Source organism: Corvus brachyrhynchos, unplaced genomic scaffold (genome assembly GCF_000691975.1).
Source record: "Corvus brachyrhynchos isolate BGI_N302 unplaced genomic scaffold, ASM69197v1 scaffold221, whole genome shotgun sequence".
Taxonomy (NCBI): domain Eukaryota; kingdom Metazoa; phylum Chordata; class Aves; order Passeriformes; family Corvidae; genus Corvus; species Corvus brachyrhynchos.
In genome coordinates this window covers 3858757-3868850 of record NW_008236622.1, presented here as the reverse complement: position 1 = coordinate 3868850, position 10094 = coordinate 3858757, and the positions used below count along the sequence as shown (strand labels likewise).

Below are 10094 nucleotides of genomic sequence, written 5' to 3'. Positions count from 1 at the left end.
CCTTTATCTATTTCAGACATTCATCCTTCATCTTATCCATTAAAGCTCTTTGTGAAAGGCCCTATATTTGCTCCTTGGAAGAAAAATCATCAGTGTTTTCATGTTAAATGAAGAACAGAATTTTGCAGCTGACTGAACATGAGAGCAAATTCACTATTCATATTAATTAGCTGTAATTTTCCCAAACTACTACTAGAAGTTGATCCTAAAACTACACAATAATGTGCAGCTCTCCATGGAATTGTACTGATAAATATTTTAGAAGGAAAATCTTAAAAGGTGTCAAACATCAACATTAACACCTTTCTTGCCTTCATGATAGGAAAAGCAGTAAGTTCCAAGGTATGCCTATGAGTTAGGTTGAAGAGATTCATTGCACACATTTTGGGAGAAAAAGAATTCTAAGCTTTGAATTATCCACTGTTCTCTTAATTCTGCTCCAGCTGAAGTCAGTGAATCTAAGTGAGCTGCCAGTGCAGTTAAGGGGAGTTGAATTAAGCCTGTCTGCTGCCAGCTCTAGCTGGGAAAGGGAAATATGCATAAGCAGCATAAGAACTCAAAGTCCTTTCTTTGATAGTCTTTTCAGATTTTGTGATCTGCTATTTCATGAGTGGAAGAGAGATCACTTCTAAGGGGTGGCAGAGTATGTCAGTAATGGGCAAAAGAACCTGCAGTTGTACACACCATCAAAGCCAGCAGATTGTGTAGCTGGAGTACCCTGTACCTGCTGATGTGGACATGAGAAATGGAGAGTTTCCAAGTAAGAGCAAGGCTAGCAGGGTGTGTAAAGACTGTTATTTTTGTGCTGGCTGGTGTATTTGCCATGGGGAAAGCTGCTGACTGTCTGGGCTTTGTGTTGGAATGTGGTCTGTTTACCTGTTGCAATGAGGGGCTTACACATTCAGTCTGACCTTGGATGATAATGTGTCATTATACCCATTTTATCAATGGCCTTCTTTCTTGAGGCTTTTATTGGGACTTGATTTCTTCTTGTTGTTTTCCCTTGCTATTTAATGCTCTCATTAATGTTGGCTAACAGTCTAAGAGAAGCAATATCCAAATGGGCTGTGCTGGTGAAAGTCTTGGATGTTTCTCTGCTTTTATTTCCAAGACCTTTTTGTTGCCTGTTTCTTTGTCTCAGATTACTGAAAGTTATCAGAAAGATGTTTACAATTCTCTCTTTCATTATTGCTGATGGATTCTGTTAGCTTTAGGGAGAAATATATTTTAAAAAAACTCCAACCCAACAAAAAAAAATGATGCAGATGTTTATGGCTTGTTTTTCTTGATTGTAACACTAAAGAACATTCAAAGCAATAGCCATAAATGACTAGAATTACAATTATCTTGCTGTTTTTTGCACCTTTAGTACTAAAACAGTCTCCATATCTCTGTAAATCAGCCAGTTCCTGAAAGCCCAGGAGAAAATGGAGTGAATAGAGCTTGAGAACCATTGCATATTAGGGCATCAGTATATTCTTATTTATTTTTCTTAATCACAAAAGAGTAGGTAGTCAAAGAATACATGCCATTGATTCCCTTGCTTTTTTTCTCTTTCACCCATATTTTTGTCTTGCCTTTCTGCTGCCACTAGGTCAATTACATGAGCTGAAATGCAGTTTTCTTGAATATTACTCTTCTCTCCAGCAGAGAGGCTATCCCTTATTTTAAACACAAGGCTTTTGCTCCCACATGACTGTGGCAGGAACCTTGTGCATGACTTTTTCTGTGTATTTTGGCCATTAGCTTTGTCATATTCTGACTTATAAATCACCCAGGGGATAAGGGAGAAAGAAATGGGTTGTAAGTGGTTCTTACATAATGTACTATGAATCTGGCTTTCTGATACTGAAAAAATATATATGTATTTCCTGGGAATTGTTCTGCTCCTTAGTAGGACTTGGTCATCTCCAGTTATAAAGACAATTCCCACGCTTTGGACCTGGTGTGTTGTGGTGGCCTGAATCATGTTTCCTCCACTGCTGCTCATTTGTTATGGCCAAGGGAATGAGCAGTGCTGTCATCCCAATTAGCTGGGGAAGAAGCTTAGGTCTGATATTCAGCTTCTGACACCTGGTCAGATGAATCAGCTCAGAACAACCGAGATGCTGCCTGCTGGGCCAGGGCTGCAGAGGCTGCTTCTATTTTAAGAAGACACATGGTACATTTAGCATACTGATAGCAGCACTGCAACTGGCAGGAAGTCAAGTGATCTCTTCTAGGAAAAGCGGTTTCAGGTGCTGAAACCAGCCCATCTACATTCTTTTCAGCCTTTATTTTCCATAAAATGAGATTGAAAACTTACACTGAAGCCCTAAAGTTAAAGCACATCACAGGGATCCATGTTTTGTGTGTATTTGTGTGTGTGAGCTAAACACTAATCCCTTAATGGTATTAATTAGACCTAAGCAGGTGCGATGTTCAGGCTGTGTTGGCATCTAGTACCACACCTGCTGTAAGAGACTGACAAAGTGGTGTTAATTGGTACCATTTTTTTTCAGACTCATTTTGCTTCTCTGCAATGTTAGCAGAGTTTTCTGTCACATACATTCATCCTTTCAGCTAACACAGTGTTTGCTGTTTGGGGAAAATACTAAAAAGAACCTATGTGGGTGGATTTTCTTGGATTTTGCTTTTACTTCTCTTTTTTCCTGATGAGGTACAAGAATATTGTGGGTCTTACAATGTGCTACCTGATGTCCCTAACAGACAGACTGAGACTGTTAATGAACATGGATAGAACCAAATGATTATTCCACTGTTAATTAAGCCTGTGCTTTCTCATATGATCACTGCAGAGTCAAATCAGGTAACTCAGCTTCCTGAACTTCTGGTTTGCAGGAGATTTGCAGGATTTGGGGCAACCTGGGTTTAATTAGCTAATTAAATTAAACTGTAGCTGTAGATAGCCCTGGCAGAAGAAGGTAATCATTATATAGAAATAATGAGCATGCACAGTAAACCCTCCTCTAACCAACATTCTGAGTAGTCCCTGAGGTGAAGGGAGGGATATGGTTTTCAACTTGGATCTACTTTTTTGTTTCTTGAAAAAAAACTGAGCATCCAAACAGCAACCAATTACAGTAGAATAAGAGAAAGGCAGATAAAAGCCCACCAGTGTTGCAGGGAATAATTATGACTGGTTTACCTTCATACAAGCATAGCTACAGAAAAGGTATCTGGTCTGATGTTCTCTCTGAAGGCCAAACTGTTCAATTTGAAAGAAGAACTTACACAACTTCTAGAAATCTTTCTGTCCTGAGGTGCTTTGAGGGAGAGGCCATTATAATTTTTTTTTGTCTGCTTTGGAAGCAAAAATTATTAATACATCTGTATGTAGGAAACCACTGTTCCATTCATCTCTTGACACATGCACCCAGAGTGTGTAGTACTTGTCTGTTTGAAGAGCCCTGCTGTTAAAAATATGTTAAAGACAAGCTCCAGGTAGAATCAGAACTATTTTTGAGTATAGTAGCAGGAGGTAGGTACTTACCCAATTTAAGCAGTGTTGTGTTTGCTGGTGCACTGCTAGTCTGCTGCTCTGTGAACAGGAAAGGGGTGATAGTGTAAGAGCCTTTGCCTTAAATCTAACAGAGTGGTGCAAGAAGACCAGATATGGTATATGGTACAAACTTCACTGCTTCTAGACCCTAATCTGTTCTCTAATTCATACAGTTAGGAAGACAGGCATAGGAGAAATGGCATATGTAAGGAGGCACAGAAGACAGGAGGGAAAGAAATAGGATAAATTCTTTGTGGGAACCAGACCTTGGATGTAGCAGTAGATGTTTTATTCATTCAAAAAAGAGGAACAACATACATGGCAGTAGAGAGGTCAGCCTTGGGAAGGGAAAGGAACAAGGCAAGAGATGCTTTCTACCCCTGGTACTCTCTCTTATATCCCAGAAGCATTATTTGCTCCCTGGAGCACTGCTGATCTTCCCAAGCCTCCCTCTACTCCCCATGAGATCTTGTTCTGCAGAGCGTGCTTGAGGCAGGAGAAACCAGTTCTGCTGCCAAATAAAGAACTTCTGAGTGGGCTCAAAGCAACCTGGTGCTGTTGACCCCCTTCATCCCAGCTCATGCCCAGAGAGAACTATTTGTTGCCCAATCCTGCTGCTTCTAGCAAATTACTGCGTGTCCTCATGTCTGAGAGAAAAAAAGTTGTTCCGTCTGGCTCTTGTGGTAAGAGCAGAATTTGATGCCATATATTATGTAAGTAAGTTTGAACTCCTGCAAAATGTAATAATCAGATCACAATTCAGCAAATAATTTGAAAATTCAAGGACCATGTTAATTCTCTGCTTACTGAATTTGTTAAATGGGTGTTGCAGGTGCCCTTGAAGTTCCTTTTGCTCCACATTTCAGTCAAGACAAAGCAGAAGTGAAACTCAGGCCTAAATAAGGTAAGTCATCACTGTTTAAGTCTTATGCAACATTGTAGGTCTGCTTTAATGTTAAACCACATGCTTACAAACCACTTCTTCAATATCCAAGGACTCAAGTAATTGTGTGTATGTTTTCAGGATCATGTTTTAGGCGAACTGTCATATTTTTTGTGCTTAAAATTGGATGTCAGCAAATAAAAGTTGAAGAAAAATGGTTGTTAACTATTCCAATAGTGAACAGCTTGTACAAATCATCTTTCATCATTTACCAGGCAGAACCTGAGGTAAAAATACAAAGCTAAGGTCTTGCTACTAAGAATTTTTATATACACGTATGCTTCAACTGTGATTATTGTTCTGTTAAAGTGAATTAAAACTCTTTGTCCCTAGAGTGAATTAATGAGGCTGCTGCCATAATAGAGTGCTTCTGTTCAGTAATTTTGTGAAATTTCTTGACAATATGATTGGTTTTTTCAAAAGTGAAGTGAATCTACTAAAATAATATTGTAAATGCAACTAGTTCAGGCTAATGATGAATTAGATAATTATTAATTGATAGTCTTTAATTTGGTTATATCATCTTTTAATAAATTTCTAACTCTTTTAATTAATTTCACTGGAAGTATTAATACAGATAGAAATCCAGAAAATTATTAACAGGAAGATGTTGCAACCAGCACTAATCTCACAAGTTTAGACAATTTGTCTGAGGCACTGCAGGATGGAATTGTTCTTGCCTCAGTGCTCTCAAAGATTAATGAAGGAAATCCCATTGCTTTATAATTCTTGCTGTTTTCCTCTTCATATGATGGTACTTACTTGTGAGCATGTAATAGGAGATAGGTCTGAATCACAGATCTGAACTTCAAAAATCTTCGTCTGGCTCAAAATTTAGTTTTACTTCTGCTACGCAAAAAACCAGTGAAAGATATAGTGGCTTTCAGCTTTGTCATAGATGTGAAGAAGCTGAATTTAATGAAGGGGATTTCTTCTGAATGTGCCTAGAGTAGATTTTATTCATTTAGGAAGACTTTTCTTACTTAGTTTAAAGTTTTTAAGGTAAAGGAAAATATGGTGAGTTCAGCTAGGTGAACATGTAATATCACATTACTTTTCTCATCAAAGTATAATTCTCATTTTTGAAACAGTTGTGTTTGTTTAATTATTTTTAAATCAATTATTTATTAGGAATTTATGCAGGCCTTACTGAATCACAGCTGCTTTACTAGGCTGCCATGATGCCCTTGTGCCTGTGTTGGTGTTTTGGTCTTGTCCCTGCCAACTCACACCTGATGCTGTGCCATTCCAGCATAGCGTTTTATGTGTTTTGTCATCTTTTACTCTTTAGATATATTTAGAAGTTTTTAGGATGAAACTACGGGGTTTCATTGCTGCTTGTTATTATGAGGTAACCCTGCAGCACTTTCCAGCTTTCATGTGGCACAGATATGTGGCAATTTTTTTCTGAAGAGAATAAAATTCATCAGATCAAATGAGTTGTTGCAAGAGTATGTGTTCCTCAAAATGCCTGCTAGGATTAAGGGCGTAACTTGGATGTATAAAGTCTCTGTACTCAAATACTGGACAAAAATTAATCCCAAACTCCTTATTCTACTGTTTTTTCAAAGCTAAAGGAGCTTGCTGCCATGGGCATCCATCTTGAAGTTACTTTGGAACAGAATTTTAAATACAAATAAGCACACATACAAATTTTAATAAAGTATGTCATAGAAATATATCAGTTGCAAAGAAAGTAGAGTGCTGCAATTCATGTAGTGATCCTATAAAAATCTTTCTTTATTCTTATGTTTATTGATTTTTGTGTAGAAACAAGAGAATGATTGCTGTATTTCCTTTTAATTATACACTTAAGAGTGTTATAATTACAATAAAGGTGCACTGCTTTTCACTCATAAGTACTTATGTTTATGTAAACCAAATGACAGTTAAACCACATTTATTATTTAATTTCTAACCTATGAACAAATGTAATGCCATTTGGAGAGCAGGGATATTTTCTCACCTTAGTAAGCAAATAGTTGTTAGTGTATAAAGAGAATATTTAACAATGAGGAAAATATTTCTTGGTACCCTTGATTTTCTTTTCAGCATTTGGGGATAACATAGATCAGGAATTTGGAACAAAACATGTTTGTTTCACATTGCATTGCCCTGTAGGTTAGCAGTGTGAAAAACTTATTGAATGCTGTTCAGTATTCTATATCACAAGAGTAAAAGCGTATCTTGTGCAGTATTTTCTATAAAAGCTGGATCAAATATCCACAGATTACTTACCACACTGGGAAGTGTGTTTAAAACTTCTGTTCTTTGATGATTGTCTCCATGATGGTGTCAAACATCTTCAACTTTGCTGAGCAGCTGTCTCCTTGGTAAACAGTGACTCTCCTAAATAACTGATACTTTTTTGGTTTTTTTCCTCTACCAACAAGTAGCTGCTTACAGGAGCTGTAATTTATTTTGCAGAGGAAACCATATAACCTTAGGAGTGCTGGAGGCTGAAATACTAATGGTGTGAGGACATGGCACTGTATAGATTTGGCACTTGACTTTACAGGCTGTGGATTAAAAAAACCCAGCAGCAGCAGAACAGGTTGAAACTTGAGAAGGAACCAAAATTTTGTGAGTTTCAAAATTAAAATCTGTATATGAAATTGTTTTACATGTGGTGCTCCACAGACCAAACTTTTACCAATTTTTTTTCTGTAGTTGAACAAATTCGGTCTCTGTATCCGGACCAGGCTTCTCACTAAGATTTATACAGCTCTTCACTTCTCCTCTCATCCTGCTCAAATAACGATCAGATTAAGTCTTTTTGGAAGAATATCCTCTCTCATTCAAAAAACAAGTATAAAGAATGAGTTACATCTGTATAGTGCCCTAGTGGAGGAATAAAGAATGAAAGTTCATGTCATGGGCTAACCAAAACTTCTTCACATATTTTAGAAGCCCTAATGCAGTATTTACAAGCAGGGTTTCAAGGATGCTTCCAGGAACAGCTATTTGGATAAAGGTAGAGTCACAATAAGGGTTCACAGTTGTTGACAGTGCTCATATAAGCCCATAGTTTTTGTATCTTTTCTTAAACATTCTTTCCATCCAGTGGCAGGCTTTGGATTATACTGGCATTTAAGCAGTAGAATTGAAGAATGGGAGAAAAATTTAATGACACAAATATTGAAAACCAGAGGAAATTTGAGATGGATCTTTGCTTCTAATAAAAATAACAAAATCAAATAAATTTGCTGCATTAACAGCAAGAAGGAGGAGCAAAATAAGAAACCTAAAGTCAAAATAATTTGATTGTGATGGTCATCTTATCCCATGCTTGCATCATCCCATGCTGTGGGAGTTACTAGTCCTTGCAGATGTTCAGATCAATGAGCAGTGTGCATCTCAGCCCATTTTTTGAGCTGAAATCTATACTGATTTAAAAAGTGAGGAGCAAGAAACCTAAACAGTAGACTGGGGAGCAGCTGCTGTTGTAAGGGGAAAGGTGGGAGAAGTCAGAAGAGAGCAAATGAATAATGAAGTGGAAAACAATCATACACACATTTTAAAGTGTTTTAGTCATGGCCTTCTCAGGAACCTGGGTGTTTTCTGAGCAGAAAGAACGTGATGGACTAGATGACAAATCCTACCTAGGTCTACGAGTGACCACCCATGCGAATGGAGCTTTTATTCCTGACTGGGGACATTTCTGCTCTGTCATGATTGTACAGAGAGGCAGTGTTGCTGACCTTGAATGAATTATTTTCCCCTTTTTTCTTTTGGCCTATGGGCTGACAAAACAGTTATTTCCACAGCTCTAATTACAATCCACAGAATGTATATTTTTCAGAAAGTAAAGTTATTGCCTCAGGCTCCAATTCCCTTTTGGGCTTAACCTTTCAAAGCAAAACTGCCAGTTGTTTGTTCTCTCAAGGCTTTTAAGTTGTTCAACAAAGTATGAAATGACTGCAAAGTAGTAATGAATAAGTGGTCCTTTTGGCTTTTACTCAATCTACTGACATAAAGAAATTTTGGTTCCTGTGTAATTGCTGTACATCATTAAAAATGTGAGGGTTTACTGCTTTGTTCAGTTTCTCTGCTTTAGAGCTAGTTTCCTTGATGTGGCTGTACTATGGACTGGATGCTTTGGTTGGTGGGGGCAGGGATGCTGCTGGAATTGCTTTTTTTCTGAAGTACAGAGTAAATCTGATTCTCTAATGTCCATCTTGCAAGATCAGCCAGTCCCTGGTTCGAGTCAGCCCAAACTCCGTTTTCCTTGTAGTCAGTAAAGCTGTTAGCAGAACAAAGGGGCATTTTGCATTTGTTTCCTGGGCCGAGCACTGAGGAGGCAGGAATAGAGACCAGTGTGGTGACTTTGCTCTGTACAGGCATTTGTGGCTGAAAAAGTTCTTGCGGGGCAGGAGAGGCAGCTGTGGAAGGTATAGCATTTCAGCACACTACAGCTGTTTTCTTTGAGAGCTCCACTCTTCCTGTTTTAATTATTCTAGAACACTGTCAGAAATAATTAGTATTAAAAGGTCAGTAGCAGTTTCCACTTAATTAGTTCTGCAAACGTTTTTTTAGAGTGAGGCCCACAGAGATTTTTACATACACAAATAAGAATAAGAAGTGGCTCTAGTGTAGAGCAGAGCTCCTTGCAGGCAACTTGGAAGCAAGATATGGCTGGCCGTGCCCACTGCTACCTTGGGCCCATGGCTGGACCAGAGCTTAACCCCAGGCTCTGCCTCTGGGCACTGCTCCAGCCTCACCCTGCTCACCAGAGCTCCCCAGTCACTGCACATCGGCTGGGGGCTTCAGCACAGAGCTGAGACCAGGACAAGGGACTTGTGAGAGTCTCTGTGGTTGCTGGAGGTCCCAGATCAGTTACAACACGTCTCTGTGCCTCAGGTAGCACACTCAAAACTTGTGTGTGGAAGGGCAAGGCTCAGTTACTGTTGGTATTTAACTCAGTCAAACACCAGCAGATTTAAACTATATTGAGGGAAGGGTAAGAATTAATTCCGTCCACAGCACAGCTGACTTTATATGTAACAATGAGCTAACACTGAATTTGTATTGTCAAGAAGATTTATCACATGTACTCCTTAAGATAAATATTTTTTTTAAAAACCCTGGGTATTTCACTGTATCATTTCTATACCTACAGCCTTTTTCCTATCATATGTTTATCTGTTTAATCAAAGAGCATTGGGGTAGAGAACATTCCTATTAGTATTTTTTTACTTTTGCCATGTGTTTGAGATATTGTGATACATGTAGCTACATACCAATCATTAATTTAAATGAGTCTAAATCTTTTCTGTCCTTTTCCTATACTTTAATGCAGACAGGTATTACAATAACCTTTCTGTATTTGTGAACACCCTGACCATACCTTCAAAATCAGAGTTGGCTCTTCTAAACAAAAGCCCTTAATTGCATTGTAAATTGCAGTAAACTTTGTGGTGAATACTGAGAAGTAAACTTGGTTTTCTCAGTTATTTTAAGTAGGCCTAGCTAGGAGGGAGTGACTTTAAAATGGAACAAAGAAATTCAGCAAAATGAACACAAAGTTATTAAGAAAATAGTTATCATTGTATATGCATGGGTAAATGCTGATACTTTTTTTTTTTTCTGTAAAACTTCTATAAATATTCTTTGGCTGTTGTAGTGGTTTCCCACTAAAACAGTGTTTTG

General features: G+C 38.1%; 1 long non-coding RNA gene across 8 annotated transcripts in view; it reads left to right on the top strand.

Annotated features, from left to right (window-relative positions):
• The window catches only part of LOC108444764, a 250212-nt gene that overhangs the window by 124114 nt on the left and 116004 nt on the right, over positions 1-10094 (top strand). For all 8 annotated transcript variants that reach the window (XR_001859441.1, XR_001859442.1, XR_001859445.1 and 5 more), the window contains exon 2: positions 4335-4406. This is a non-coding gene — a long non-coding RNA (uncharacterized LOC108444764). The remainder of the gene's footprint in view (positions 1-4334; positions 4407-10094) is intronic.